A 16911-nucleotide genomic window follows, 5' to 3' on the forward strand; every position below is an offset into this window, starting at 1 on the left:
ATATATATATATATATATATATATACATATATTCAATTCTTATCAGCTTAGCCCAAAATGTAAGAAGCAAAATCCTCTGTCCTAAATAAGCATTTGGTGTACAAATGAATGTGACAGGCTTACAGTAAGAAAAAATATAAGTGCCTCTGAAGAACTGGAACCCGTTCCATGCTAAAGTACAGGTTGTGGCCTGTGTTGCAGCAAAACTAAATTAAATAAAAAGCAAGCAAGCAAGATGATAAAATGCTCAAATATCAGTGCACTGCATAATTAAACTTCTAATTTCATTGGCACTTTATTTTGAGAAAATGGAAAATAAAGTGTCTATTTAATGGGCTATATTGACTCTATGGGAGACTAGTAAATTTCAGACATCTCTTTTAATTGAAGAAAAGCTGAATAATAGGACCAAAGTGCACTTTTCTGTGAATCAAAGCTTATTTGAAGTGGAATGAGCATGTCTGTGTACATATGAATTATAAATGAATAAGTAATAAACATTGGACAGTCAGTAAAGTACTTCAATGCTAATATTTTCAATTTTCATGCCTGCAAATTACACATAAGATATTTATAAATAAGCCCTTATTTTACTTCTTCCAAAATGAAACCTTGACTGGATTTACTGCAGTTGTTGTTTTTTCCTCTACGTATATCTGTCATTTACAACTCAAAGTGATTCCTCAACAGGGGATATTTGGAATATCTGGATATATTTATGCTTTCACAGCTGTGTGAGTAGGGGTGGGAGGTTGCTACTGGCATCCTTTGAGAGAGGCCAAGAGTGCTGCCAAGCAATGTACAGGACAACCACATCCCATCTCCCAACAAAGAATTGTTTAGCCCCAAATCTCACTATGTCACTCATCTGAGGTTGAGAAACCCTGACTGATATTAATAAAATATTACTCCACTATCCATTTCACTTAAATAGCAGATTTTGTAAGCTAAATTTACTAAATTATATAATATAAAGAAAGAAAACAGGAGAAGCAATTGTGGGTTTTGAATTAGGATGAACACCTAATGCAAATAAGTTTTTAAAAATTACATCAATGACAGAACCCCAGTTATATAACTGTATTATTCTCAGGTAGCATTGAATCATTTTGGTTTACTTTATAGTTACTTTATAGTAACTCTGACTGTAGTCTACTTTGTCAATCTCACTTAAATAGAATCAGTACAACAAATGTAATGTGCTAAATTACAGTACTAATCCAAATTTAGAATTAGAACACACGTCTAATTAACAAATATTAGAATATAACATAATAAAAATAAATTAGACACGCTGCATGAAGAAAAAATATTTTTTTGCTTTATTTTACCTAAAGAGCAATTAGAAAATTTATCTTTGTAGCAGACTTATTGCCAAGTATGGAGTGATCTGCTATTTCGACCAGACTCTTGTTACAAATGTTGAGGCAAATATTTAAGAATACACATATTATTTTCAAAAGTAACATGCTTCCTCAACAATTGGAAAATCAAAGAAGCACAAAAATTGAGATATAAATTGTGTATAATTGTGATGATAATAGTTTGTGAAGTGACTCTTTTCCTTGGCCATTTCCAGGAACAATTGTATAAAGATTGCATTGAATTTCATTACAGAAATGTATCCAAATATAAGTATCCAACCCCTTGTTAATTCATACATTCATTAATATAACAAATGTTTGAGTTTTTACTGTATACTAGGAACTCACTGGAGGTGGACTTGGAAACAAACTAAATAAATTACCTCACATTATATTTTGAAATGATATATTACTATGAATAATAAATGTGTACATGTTTTGAGAAGTAATAAATGCTACAAATAAAAGTCAGAGCTATGTAAACAAAATGTTTTTGTAAAGGGTGAATGGCTATGGTCATAGGATGGGCAAGGAAGGAATCTTTGAGGAGGTTACATTTGAACACAGGCCTGAGTGAACTTATCTCTCTCAACTGAGAACCGTATTTCTTAAATGCAAAAACATCAATTGCCAAGACTCTGATATAGGATGATACTTGGCATTATGCAGAAAAGATAACTAAACCAGAGTGATTGAAGCAAGTAAGGGGAAGAGGGGCTTGGGCAGACAAAAACATGTAGGCTGAGTTTAGGAGGCTGAACTTTAAGTGGTATGAGAGGTCACCTAAGAAAGTGAAATAATACATCTAAGTTGGAGAAAGAACACTCTGCTTGCTATGTGAAAAATAAAGAGAAAGCACATAGAAGTATATCTGGGGAACCAATCAGGAAGTTGCACGACATGCAAGACATAAGAGGGACTTGTACTAGGGTGATACTGGAGGAAGAGAATAGTAGAACTTAGGATGTCCAATCTTAAGATGGACATCTTAAGATGGATGTCCGGTCTTAAGATGAAATCTGAAAACCAGGTATAGGAGTTTTGAGGAACATTCTAACTGAGGAAACATTTATTCAAAGATTTACCATCAAAGAGGAACTTTCAGTGTTCAAGAAGCTGAAAAAATTTCAATTATTTAAGAAGGGAATGCCTTAGTCCAGTTTGGTTGCTATAACAAAATACCATAAACTGTGGGCTAATAAACAGCAGAAATTTATTTCTCACAGTTCTGGAGGCTGAGAAGTCCAAGATCAACACACCAACAGATTTCAATGTCTGGTGAAGGTTTTGTAGTTGCGCTCTCACATGGCAGAAAGGGCATATGAGCTCCCTCAAGCTCTTTTTATAAGGGCACTAACCTCATTCATAAGGGTTCTGACCTCATGGCCTAGTAAATCGCAAAAGCCCCACCTCCTACTACCGTCACCTTAGGGGCTAGGATAGCAACAATGAATTTTGTGGGAATATAAATATCCATACCCTAGCAGTGAAGTAGAATTTGAAGGTAATCTTTCTTCTAAATAGTAAATGCATTNCATATTATTTGATGTTTAAAATTCAACAGGAGATATGCATAATTTAACACATTTTATTAATAAGAAAATTAAGTTTCAGTGACAAATCCACAGTCACACACAATTATTAATGATTCCAGAACCACTCTTATTTCAAAAGTCATGTGCTTAATTCCAATATTAATCAGTATTTATTGTTTCCTCCAATTATATTAGAGTAGTGGTTAAACTGAGTTTGGAAAATCAAGTCTCTAAATTTTTTCTAATTTCCAACTGGATTGATATATTTTTGGCTTCTAAGCTTAAACAAATAAAGCCATGCAATTTATGTCAGGAAAAACACTCTGGTGGTTACTGTGGCATAAATATTAGCACACCTTATCCCCCAAACATTTCAATGTACTTGATAAAGACTCAGCTCTGAATCATTTGATAAACTTGGCCTAGAATGCAAAATTTGGAATTAACCTCTGGCAACATAAGCAAGACAATTATTTATTCCAGATTCTTGATTTATGTTGTGTAGTAAACAGTGGTTCTGAAGAACGTATTGTTCTTTTAGTTATAGATTTTTATGCTAAAGCTCCAACTCAAAATCACAAAAATTTAGAATTATATTTCTCAAAATAACCATTCATATATACCTGTATTATTGTCTCCCTTTGAGGCATAGAGCAATTTAAATGATATCGTTAACTTTTAAACTTAAAACTTTGTGTTTAGTAATAAACATTTATTCCTGCAAATGGAATTACTACTCAAATAACAAATACATATGTGGAATCACCAGATTTTAATACCTCACATGAAAACTGTTGTGGCAGAGAATGCTGTGTAGTTTAAGACCCCTGAGGGGTGAATAATTTTAAATCAATAACATTGGATAATATGCTTCTGAAATACAGCCTCTCGAAGGAGTTTCCCAGCAACACTGGTAAACATTATGCCATCTGTATAATTGCTCTACATAGTTTTTGTTCCTTTAACTTAAAAGGCATTTTTTTTTTTTTATAAAAAAGGACAATATTAGAAATGGGTTACTCTGAAAAAAACTGACAAAATTTATCTGAAACATGAACATCAGTTACACTGCAGTTACACAGCAGACTTCATTAACTAAAACACGTTACAGTCAAGTAGATGATACTGGGTAACTTCTCTTAACAAAGTAGTCTAATCACCCAGACTCCTCTCTCTCATAATTCTACTATTCATTAGATCCCCAATTCATTCTGCAAGTGTTGGATAATGGATAGTGCATGCTGTGGTGTTCTGATAACTGGAATGTTGGCTTTTGAGGACTCAAAGCTAAGTGACTCTCAGAAATTGCTACTGACTTAAAAAAAATTATCTTACCCAAAGTTACTCTTCTTTCCAGAGGCTATATACATAACTAATGACTGGTCAATAAAAAGTACGAAGTCGATTCCTTTGCCCTAGGTGTCTCCATCTTTGAAAGGCCATTCTGCTAAAGAACTTGCTATGGGATTGGTTTCACAGGGAAGCGTTCAGCTGCTCTCTCTGTCCATCCTACTATCTTCAGTTCCTCACAACTATTATTCCTAGAATTTTCCGAAATAAACCACCTGCATGCAAACACATCTACTTAGTGGAGAACCAAATTACAAGAGAAGAAAGACAATGTATGGAAGTTATACTCCTATTTCTTAAAATGCCTTGCCTGGAAGCCACACATACCACTTTCATTCATCTTGTAATAGCTGGAACTTATCTCATGACTACATATAGATGCAAGACTACTGAGATATATATTGTTCCCTGGAACACCTCTACAAGAGAAAAGGAAAACACAAATCAGTGCCATGGTGGATACGCAACTTAGCTCTGGTTGCCCTAACAACATGCAATAGACATGACTTATACAACGAACAGTTATTTCCCACAGTTCTATAAACTGAAAATATGAGATTACGGTGGCAGCATAATCAGGTTCTGATGAGGACCCTCTTCCTGGCTTACAGAAAGCTAGATTCTTGGTGTATCCTCATATGGTTGAGAGAGCAAGCTCTAGTACTTTCTCCTCCTCTTATGAGGCCTCTAATCCCTTCAAGGGGGCTCTGACTTCCTGATCTCATCTAAACCTAATTAGCTTCCAAAGACTCTACCTTCTAATATCATCACATTGGGGGTTAGAGCTTCAATGTATGAATTTTGGAGAGACACAAACATTCAGTTGAAAATAATATGTGAAGGGCTACTTTCAGAAAATAGGAGAGTTGGAATGAAAGTGGGCTTAAGTTGCTATAATGTTTCAAGTACAACAATGAGATTTCCTTTTACTTATGCTTACATTTAATCTGGGTATTGGAAAATGGACTAATATTCTGTTTCATGGAATAATGTTTTTTCAAGTAAGTTCAAAATAAATATATATTTTTTTAAGATAATTTGATGATACACATCATTCATCTCACAAGTATTTTTAAAGTACTTCCTGTGCATTTTGCCAGACAATGGGAATCAGATATAGAAACACCAAATCTATATTCATGTAGTATTCATATCATATTGGTAAAAAGGGAAAAATAAATACATAATTTTTTCTTTTTTAATTAAGATGGAGTCTCTCTGTTGCTCAGGCTGGAGTGCAATGATGCAGTCTCAACTCACTGCAATCTCCCCGTCCTGGGTTCAAGCAATTCTCCTGCCTCAGCCTCCAGAGTAGCTGGAACTACAGGCATGCAACACAGCACCCGGCTACTTTTTGTATTTTCAGTAGAGATGGGGTTTTCACCATGTTAGCCAGGCTGGTCTCTAACTCCTGACCTCAGGTGGTCCACCCAACTCAGCCTCGCAAAGTGCCGGGATTATAGGCATGAGCCACCGTGCCTGGCCGAACAGATAACTTTTATATTGTGAAGTAAATTTTATGATGAAGGCTAGATGAAGAAGTTATAGAATTATAGAAAAATGGTGTGAAAATAAAATTAGATAAACCAAAAATATTTACCAGCAAAGCGACTGCGTATGATTGCATACATTATAGGTAGATTATGCACAGGACAACTAAGAAGGCTATTCTAACAGCCACTATTTAAAAGATGATATAACATGAATAATATATTTAAATATTCACAGCTAATCTCCCAACAACACAGTAGGAAAAAAAAATCTAAGTTTTAAAATTTGCTTGTGCACAAGACCTGTCATATAGCATACATTCAGTATATATTTCAGAAATGAATGTATGTATGAGTTGATAAATGTGTAAACACATTTATTTAAGATTGAGGAGGCAGATTAATGAACTGTAATTATTTGATTGTGTGGCTAGAGTAGTAAACTTTATATTACTCAGTAAGAATTATTACATTGAAGTGAAAAACTAGAAAGGGCAGGAAATGGCAGCACATTTAGCCAGGATAAATGTTTAGAAGGGCCAATTAGTTATGCATCAGAAATCATAGAGATTAAGCAAAAAAAAAAAAAAAGGAAAAGGGAGAACTTGGAAATAATTTGCATTCTTGCAACTGCAAAAGGCATAGTGCCAATAGCACATTTTTTTTTATCAAGACACCTGTCACACTATCTCGTACTGGGGTGAAGTAAGCAGAGTTTCTGACCTCAGAGAGCTTGTATTTTACTGGAGGAAAATATATGACACACAAATACATTGCATTTTCTATATGACTATGAAATAAAATAAAGCAAGTAGACAGGGGTAGCAGTGATTATGTTTTTAATAATGTAATCAGTGAAGGTACCTGTAAAGGTATGACATTGGAACAAACAACTGACAGATGTAAAGGATGGAGCAATTTGAATATCTGGGGAAAGGGATAAAACTAAATATAAAGTCTCTGAGTTGAGCGCATGCTAGGAATAATCAATAAATGAAAAGAGGCTAGGTAATGTAGGTAGAGTCCTGTGACAATTGGATTTGCTGTGTCTTTTGTCAGGGCACCTGGGTTCTTAGCAAATAGCAAAGACAAATAAAAGTACATTCTCCTACTTGAACTATTAAACAAACCTCAGAATAGCACTGAAAAGGGCTTATATTCCAGTTTTGGATACTTTTCATGAACAACTGTGTTCCACTCAGACCTACACTTTCTAAAATTTGTCATGTGTTTTGAAATGCTATAATATAAAGCGGGTGCGGTGCTCAAGCCTGTAATCCCAGCCTTTGAGGCTGAGACGGCCAGGTCACGATCAAGATCGAGACCATCCCTACTAACCCGTTGAAACCCCGTCTTACTAAAAAATACAAAAACTGGGCAGGCGAGGTGGCGCCTGTAGCCCAGCTACCGGGAGGTGGCAGGAGAATGCGATTAAATCCGGGAGGTGGGCTTTGCAGTGAGCTGAGATCCCACTGCACCCAGCCTGGCAACGAGCGAGGATCCGCCCAAAAAAAAAAAAAAAAAAAAAAAAAAAAAAATGCTAAAAAAAATTTAACATCTCTAATTTTAACTGCTTATTTTGCAAAATGGTTTTAAACTCAAACCTTGTATTTGCTACACAATCTATTAACATAACATTAAAGTTCTTATGATTTTTTTCATTGAACTTTGAAAAGTTTAAAGTATATGTATGGAAGAAACTGTCAAACATGCTCATGAAAATTGAATAGATTTGAACTTCTAATAGAGATGTGGACTTTGAGGACAGGTAATTTGTACATAGATTAAGAAGATACACATTTTTAAATCTGAAATATTGAGACAAAATAATTTCTGTACACACTGAAGAGATTTACATTTAAAAGGCCCCTAATCCAAACAAGCCACTTGACAGTGGGCAATAGATACAGCAAAATATAGAAATAAAGGCCAAGGGAGGAAAAAATCAAGCAAACAGTGGATTATGAAAAAAAAAAACTTAAACATAAGCACAAAGAATAGCACATTATGCTATTCATGTTTAATAATATTGATATTGGATGTCGAAAAGCATTTTCTAATCCTTTAGAAGGATCCGGTCATCCCACAGGGACCTGTTGGAGGTTGGGGTCTAGGGGAGGGATAACATTAGGAGAAATACCTAAGGAAGATGAAGGGTCGATGGGTGTGACAAACCACCATGGCACGTGTATTCCTGTTTAAAAAATCTGCGCATTCTGCACATGTACCCCAGAACTTAAAGTACAATAAAAAAAAAAGTAGCAATTCTTCTGAATGTAAGTGGCATTTGCTACCTTGGCATTTTTTTCTCTTTGAAATATATTTTTATTTCATCTAATCACTTATATGAAATGCTCTGAAAAGCATCATAAGTTAATAAAGTCCACTTTATCAAATTTATGGGAACAAATCAAAAATTTATTGATAGATTAAGAAAACAAAAAACAAAACTAGGCAATGTAATGCAGAATGTTCATGTATTATATACATGTGTGCTGTGGTTTGAACGTGTTTTCCAAAGTTTGCGTGTTGGAGACTAAATCCCAAATAAAAGTTTTGGGAGGTGGGGCCTAAAATGAGGTGAGTGGGACAGCAGGGTTCTGCTTTCATTAATGGATTAATATTTTTATCACAGGACTGGGTTTCTTATGGTGATAGTAGGCTCGTTATAATAATGAGTTTGTCCCCCTCTTGCTCTCCTTCTGTTCTATCTTCCGTCATGGGATGATGCAGCAAGAAGGCTCTGAATTTGGATTTTCCAGCCTCCAGAAGCATAAAAAGTAAAATACTTTTCTTTATAAATTATCTCATCTGTGGTATGATACAAAGATTATTATTTGAATTATAAATCTCATATAAAATCTTTCACTGGATTTCTTTTAAAATACCTAATAGCAGCATACATTTTATAAACACACAAAAAATCTCTCATGGACATACTGAGAGTTCCTATATGTGAATTTTGATGTGTGAAGAGCTGTGAAGGTAACACTTTGTTGTAAGAAAAAAGCTGGGGTAATCCTCTTGAAGCTGCATTTAAATATCATGCACAATGTTTCTACTTAGATAAATTTAATTGAGTTTGGGAGTGGATGTATGATAGGGATGTGAAAAAACTACACCTCTGCCCCTGGAGCTACCCTTTGGCGTGGCACTTTGCTAGACACATAAATCAGATGGTATTATGTGAACTGCATTTACAATAAACAAATGATTTTTTTAAAAGGGAGCTTCCACCTTCTAGAAACTAAGCAACTTTGGGTGAGGTAAAGAATCTCAAAATAACATGAACATTACTAAGTGCAAAAATGTACAAAGGATAAGAGCTCCAAGTCAAATGGTCTTGGGTTATTAGGCAAGTCTGTATTTTTAATATATTTTCTGATATTTTTTTCTCTGTTACTCATTCCTCTGTTTCTCTTTACTTACTTTCTGTAGCTATATGTAGGATTGCATCCTGATTATTATAGTGTTGTTGAGTATAATTCTTTGAATAATTTTCTTAGTAGTTGCTTTAGGTATTAAAATATTCATATGTAACTCATCACTGTCTGCTGGTATTGAAATTTTGCCACTTCAAAAAAGTGTTGAAACCTTACTTCCACTTAGGCCCTGTTACTTTCTCCACTTTTAAAATATAATTGTCTTACGTACTTTTTCTACGTAATGTAGCACTGTATTAGACAAAGTTATAATGTTTACTTTTACCTTCTAGTATGGCTTAGAAAACTCATGAGAACTAAAAATTGTCTATTATAAGTATCTTTATATTCACTCATTCTGATCGTCTTTTCTGTTTCCTGAAATCCCAAGCATTCCTCTGTTATCATTTCCTTTCTCTTTAACTTATTTTAGCCACTCTTATAGTCTGATTTGTTAATAACAAACAAAATTATTTTTGTTTTCTTTCATCTGACAATGACTATATTTTACCTTCATTCCATTTTTTTTTCTTTAAAATTGGGTCTCGCTATGTTGCACTGGCTAGACTCAGACTGCTGGGCTCAAATGATCAGCCTTCTCAGTAGCTGGAACTACAAATGTGCACCACCATGCCCAACTACCATCATCTCGAAAAATATTTTCACTGGATATTATAAAACCTGCATTGACAATTCTTTTTATTTACTTCTTGAAAACTATTGTGCTACATCCTTCTGGCCTATAATGATTTCCGATGAGAAAACTACAGCTATTCAAATTGATGTTTCTGTGTAAATAATGTGTTGTTTCCCTGTGAATGCTTTCAGATTTTTGTCTTCAAATTTCAGAAGTTCAGTTATGATATTTTTTGGTGTATATTTATTTTGATATTTTGAATCTCTGATTTATGGCCTGTTACCAATTAGAAGTCTTAAACGGCATTTCTTGGAATTTTTTTTTTTTTTTTTTTTTGGCTCTATTCTCTCTTTTCCTTCTCATGAATGTTACTATTATGTTACTGTCATGCAAGGCCCTGAAACACTGTTTTCACTTCTGAAATATCCATTTGATTCTTTTCTATAAATTTTATTTCTTTACTGAGATTTTCTATTTTTTGTTAAAGAAAATTTCTTATCGATTTTTGAATCATTTTGTAATGGCTGCTTTAGAAATACTTGTCAGATTATTTCAAAATCTGATTTGTCTCAGTGGTGGCATGTGTTGATTGTCTTTTACTATTCATTTGTGATTTCCCCTCTTGGTATAGCATTTTCAGATATTATATAATGAGTATTTAGAGTCAATTGAATCTTTCCCTTGCATGCGTGTACCATGAGGGCTGGAGAGGTGAGTATGTTTAGCTTTCCACTGGGTTCCATTAACGCCACCCTGGCTAACGTGCAGTATTGGTGCACGTCTTATTTCAGATTAGAATAGAAACATAGCTCCTCCCAAGCCTTGCTGACACTCTCATTGAAAGCAGGTCATTGGCTATCATTGTATATTTCCTCTGATTGGGGATATAAATTCAGTTCTCCACTGGGCCTCAGTGACACCAGGTGAGGGGCAAGATGGATTGCCAACCACCCCTCCTTCCTTCATGTCATCCTACCTCATTGAAACCTGATGAGAGTAGAGGCTCAGTTCCTCCTTGGGCCTTACAGATGCTGGAGGACAGGGAGAATTGGTGTTTTAACTGTCTCTGATTTGCATTGCAACAGTCTTATTACTGTCAGATAGATAAAGAGGATCAGCCCACAACTGGGCCTCAATGATATCAAGTGTAGGAAGGAGGTGGAGTGATTACAAGTCCCAATTCCCATTGCCTTGCCCCATCTCATTGATGTAGATGGTGGTAGATGCTCAGCCTGATATTGGATCCCGTTAAAACTACCCTGGTTGAAGCAGTCGAAGTGGTGCCTGCTTTTGCCAGATGGGGAAGAAGAACAGCTCCATTTTTGACCTACCAACACTCTCCTGGCAGGGAAATTGCATTGCTACCATCTATTTCCACAAGGAAGGTGATGGAAGGTTAACTCTCTACTCAGCAAAGGAAATACCACCAGGTGGGGGAATAGGAACACTGTTGCCTACTTAGGCCTGGCTTGGAAGGTAGGGTTGAAGATAATTCTCCATTCTGTCCCAAAGAAACTGTGTGTGGGTGATAGGAGGGGAGAAAAATTTCTGGGTTTTCTGTTGTCATTTGGCTTGATAAGGATGAGTATTATTTAAAAGGCCACATTTTTCCCTATTATTTGGCAGGGGGAACAAGCATTATGTAAGTTTTGTTTTTTGTTTGTTTGTTTGTTTTCCTATCTTTCTATTGCCAATGTAGGTTGAAGGTTTCATTACACTCTTTAAAATGTATGGGATAAAATAATGAAACCCAGAGAACTCACCCCTATGTTGTTTCTCAAGTTCCGTAGTCCCTAGGTAGTCTTCCTTCTTCTTTTCTCCTTTGAAGTTTTTCTAGGTTTGTTTGTTATGTCTGGGGATTTTAGTTGTGAAAACAGGAACTGAGTGGAATGTGATCACATTATTTTAGCAAGACTTTACTTTTATTAAACACTCATTATTAAACAGTGGTATCAAAGAAAGAGCAGGATTTTGTAAAGTTAATATCATGGATGATATTCAAATAGTGGCAAAGCATCTGTAAAGACACTGGGGGAATAAATGCTACTGTGTGCCGGGAGATCTTTTAGACTGTTTTGGCAGCAAAGCAGGACTCAACAGGCTGGAGGCGTAAGCAAGAGCCTCATCATGAGAGCTTTATATGCTCAGGCAAAAATTTTGAATTTTGTGCTTTGAGAATGGGAATCTCTGAAATATTTTAGTATTATAATATAGTTAGGTTTACATTTTAGAATGATAGTGTTTATTGCAATGTGGAAATGTGGAAAATGTACCAAAGTAGTGAAAAGGAAAAAAAATATCTTATGGTAAGATATCATCAGAGGATGGTGGTGAGAATAGATAAAACGGGGTGAGTTTAAGACACAGGGATTAAAAAAATCAAGAATTAGGTGTTCATGTGGGTTTGATGTGAAGGGCTAGAAGAATGGATGTTGGGAAATGAGGGAGAGAGAAGAGTTAAGGATGTGTTCAATGTTTGTAGTTTGATATTTATATATTTATAGGGATAGATAGATAGATAGATAGATAGATAGATAGATAGATAGATAGATTTTTGCTCTTGTCACCCAGACTGGAGTGCAGTGGCACAATCTCGGCTTACTGAAACCTCTGCCTCCTGAGTTCAAGCGATTCTCCTGCCTCAGCCTCCTGAGTAGCTGGGCTTACAGGCACCCACCACCACATCTGGCTAATTTTTTGTATTTTTAGTGCAAACAGGGTTTCATCAGATTGGCCAGGCTGGTCTCCACCGCCTGACATCAGGTGATGCACCTGCCACGGCCTCTCAAGGTGCAGGGATTACAGGCATGAGCCACCGCGCCCAGCCTGGCTTGGTATATTTGGTTGGATTGTTAGTCCTATTATCTAGTATTGCAAATACAGAAGGTATGTCAAAAGAAGAGACTAATTAGAAAGAGCTTAATTAACTACACTTTAAACAAGTTGAGCTTGACTGCTTTGAGGTATATGTGTAGAGCATTCCCAACAGAAAACAGAAGTTGAACATGAACTTGAAGATCGGAAGATAAATGTAGACAGTCATCAGCATCTGTTTTGAAGTTAAGATCATGTATATGGATAAGACAGTAACAAGAATGCATACCAGAAAAGCAAAAACAAACAAACAACCAAAAACCAAATCAAGACAGAATGAAGAAAAAAAATACCAAGAATCTATATTGGGCAGATGCAGAAGAAAAATTCAGCCAAAATAACTGTGAAGAACAACTTAGAAAGCTAGAAAACTTTGTGAGTGATATTAAGGACCACAAAAGGGAAGAGTTTACACATTACAAAAATGGTCGAGGGTGTCAAATGCTATGGTGCTTTTCATCCTTGCCACTCGAAGAGTGATTCAAGGACTGGCATCAGCATCATCACCTCAGAGCTCATCTAGGATGCAGAACCAGACGCCCCACTCCTGAACTACTGCTGAATTAGAAGCTTCATTTCTTTTAAACTTCTCCATGTCTACAGATCACCTAGAGATCCTGTTGAGATGTAGATGTAGTAGGTCAGTGGAGGCATCTAACATTCTTCATTTTTAACATGTCCTTAGGAGAAGCCTCCCCTACCAGTTCATGGGCCACATTTCAAGCGTCAACCCTCTAGGTGGCAGGAGGCTGCTAATAGCTGATAGCAAATTGGGCAGTGGCTGGAGTTCAACAATTCACTCTTTGTTTTTTCTTAAAACATTTTTGTTTTGTTTTGATTTATTTTGAAATATGCCATATATATTGTTGTTAAATACTTGTTAAAGGCAAAAGCAGAAGGCACAATTTCAGTTTTTCTCTCATCAGAAGAATTGAAAAGGACAGCTAATAATTAACTAAAATCCATTTGAATATGCATATCCATGTATGATTTAGCAGGGATTTGAGTGATTGCTACAATGACAGCTGCATCACTAATAATCCAATTAAATGTCTTTCAGAATAAAGTCAGTGTTTCATCATTGTGGTACATACCTCTCTTTTTAATCATTATTTAGAAGAAGTACTCAACTCACAGTTTAAGAACAAATATTATTTATAAAACTGCCATATAAAACATTGCATTTAATATATATTTAAACTTGTGCTTATTTTGGAGACTATTCTCTAGAGAAGTGATACTTTAATGTACATATAAAACAATGTGGAGAGCTTGCCCAAATGAAGATTCAGATTTGGTGGGTCAAGGTGAGATCTGAGATTCTGCATTTCTGTATACTTTCAGGAAACATTCAACCGCATCTTTCTCTATTTTCTTCTTCTGGGTATATAACCCAGCTGCTCTTTTTATACATTTTTGAATTTTCTTGATTTAAACATGGAATTCCTATATTGGCCTATTCTCCCTTTATCAAGATAATTCTTCACTCATAGGATTTACACTATAACTGATTTCCTCTGAAAAGCCTTCCTTGATACCTATATCTCCTTTAATCAAAGTGTAATTCACAGGTAATTAGTGTTGGCATCAACAGGAGACTTGTTAGAAATCTAAAATCTTGAGTATTACTTATGCTGTGACAGAAGCTGCATTTATTTCAGATTCAGGTGAATTTTAGGCCCTAAAAGTTTGACGAATATTGCCTTAAATTATGGCCTGGGTCCTCTTCTGCTATGCTATCATATCACTCTATACTGTTACCCACTTTTCTAGTAAATTCAAAGATTCATAAAAGCAGGGATAAGATCTGTTTCGTATCAGCAACTACGCTTAGTGCCTAGCATGGTAGCACACACTTAATACATTTTCATTGAATAAATGTTTGAGTAAATGACCAGAAATGGAATACTTTAGTTTGAGCTTTAACAATAATTTAAAGCTTCTTTTTTTCTGGTATTTTACTTTCATTATTCATGAGACAAAATGTCATGTATAAACAAGGAGATGTGCATTTCTGATAAATTTAATTAAATGTAATATATCAGTATCATGTTTTTGAATTACTGCATATTTTATATATACTTTCATTTTATTACATTCATGAAATATTAAGTCAAAAGAAATGCAAAATTAAAAGTTGAGAAAGATTGTATTTCTATGTATGTGTAGGTAAAATAATGCTTGTTCATTGTGTTGTGAGTCTGTCACTGCTATGGATTTTAAATTTAAGGTGCAACTTAATTTTAAACTTCAATTGCGCTAACCATATATTGACAAGTCATATCTTTCTCTCTGTGCTTCATTTCACCCACTCATGTTTAAATTCTTGAAAAATGGAGTCTTGGATTTATTAATCTTCCACTCTTGTTACTTCCAGTCCTCTCACTGTAATCTCAACCCTCATTAGCTTTCATGGTCTATTAGAATCACTTCTTATCTACTGTCTCTGTATAGATTGTCACTTTGCTCCTGCCATCAGAGTAAGTTTTATAAAGGAGCCAATAGATCACCCTTTTTTCCTGCAAAATATTTTAAATAGATACCCAGTATACACAGACTATGCTACATGCCTTATTCTTGTTGACTTTTAGAAATATTCTTCATTTGGAAAATCATTGAAATTTGCACAGAAGACTGTTAATATCAGTTTCTTCACATGGAAGTAAATGCAATTGGTGAATGTAGGCCAAGATAATTAATGTTTTTTTGTTTTGTTTTGTTTTGTTTTTTGCATTGTTTCACTTGTTACAAGGGGAATGTATTACTTTTGTAATGAAATTATAAAGGTGTTAAAATAACTTTGTTAAACCTCTTGACTATTCTGAGTTACCTATTGCCTTAATAATGCTACAAACAACCACTAAACCTCAGTAAAACTATAATAATGAACTGCTATTGAGCTCATGAAACTTTAATCCAGTGAATTAACAAGTCCACGGAGTTATTCTTGTCTTGTCTGGGCTAACTCACATGTGTTGGCATCAGCCATGGTTGGTTAATTCAGGATCGACTCTCCTGAGATGATAAAAAGGGTTTATCTCTGATGCATGCCTTACATTTCAGCAGACTAGTTCAAATTAGTCTGCTTCCTAACAAAGTCTGAGTGCAAGCCAGAAATAGACAAGTCATTTTTTCTTGCCTCTGCTTATTCATATTTCCTAACATCCTGTTGGCCAATAAAGTAAGAAGACTGAGTCAGAGTCAAGGAATGGGGCAGAACTTCTCATTCAGAGTTGCAAAGTTCCATGGCAAAGTGTGCCAATGCAGAAAACAGAGATAAACTAAAGGCATGAACACAACCAACTTATAATATTTAACTATATTCTACATTGTCTTTCTTTGGCTGATCTATATAACTGACAAACATGTATTTACTCTTAGTGCCAAATGCTGTGGTTATAGCAGTGGTTAAGACAATATCACTGTTATTGAAAAATTTCTAGTGAAGCAATTGACTCTAAATTAGTCATAGATATATAAATCTGACAAGGGTAAGGGAATGGCAAAGGGAGGAGCTGGTCAGGACAAGATTTCTCGGGGAGAGACATATGAAGGTGCCCTATGGTAAAGGGGTAAGTAGAGTAAGGCAATGCAAAGGTTTGGGGACAGTGTCTTCCAGTCAGAGGGAAGAACTGTGTGAAGCCTCTGGGGTAGGGACAAACGTGTTAGTATTTTCCATGTCAGACTGCCTATAGTGCAATAATCAAGGAAGACAGTGGGAGGAGGGGAGGCCAGAGGGCTGTGGACGTCACATCATCTGGGTGCTTGACCCATGGGTGAAGAGTATGGACTCATCTGACACGAGTTAAGAAGTCATTTGAACATTGAAAGTAAGCCAAATTCATTGCTTAATTTAAATGTTTATAGTTCTAGAACTGTATACAATTTATTTATCTCCATATATATTTTACATGGGAGAAAACTCTTCATTTTACATATGAGAAGACTCAGGCAGAAATATTGTACAATAATTGCTTTATTAGTACAGTTCTCACAGTCTATCTTGGATTAATAACTAACGTGATGATGTTGAAAATATCAGACATAAGTTTTAAAATAGTAACTAAATATATTTGCTGATTCATAAAGAATACTATTATTGGATTGAATACAGGTTAGATAAAATTTTTATAATAATATATAGGACAATATATATGGGAGTCAAAACACTACAACTCATGAGTTCAGTGTTTGTTTAATCAAAATGCACTGAACATAAAGAGTTCACTGTGTATTACA

At 35.2% G+C, this 16911-nt stretch overlaps 1 long non-coding RNA gene across 1 annotated transcript in view; it reads right to left on the bottom strand.

The window, feature by feature from the left end:
- LOC108537963 (uncharacterized) overlaps positions 1 to 16911 on the bottom strand; it is an 87834-nt gene that overhangs the window by 29358 nt on the left and 41565 nt on the right. The gene's annotated exons all lie outside the window — the stretch shown is intronic.

This window comes from Rhinopithecus bieti, unplaced genomic scaffold, assembly GCF_001698545.2.
Source record: "Rhinopithecus bieti isolate Rb0 unplaced genomic scaffold, ASM169854v2 scaffold_13558, whole genome shotgun sequence".
NCBI classification, from domain to species: domain Eukaryota; kingdom Metazoa; phylum Chordata; class Mammalia; order Primates; family Cercopithecidae; genus Rhinopithecus; species Rhinopithecus bieti.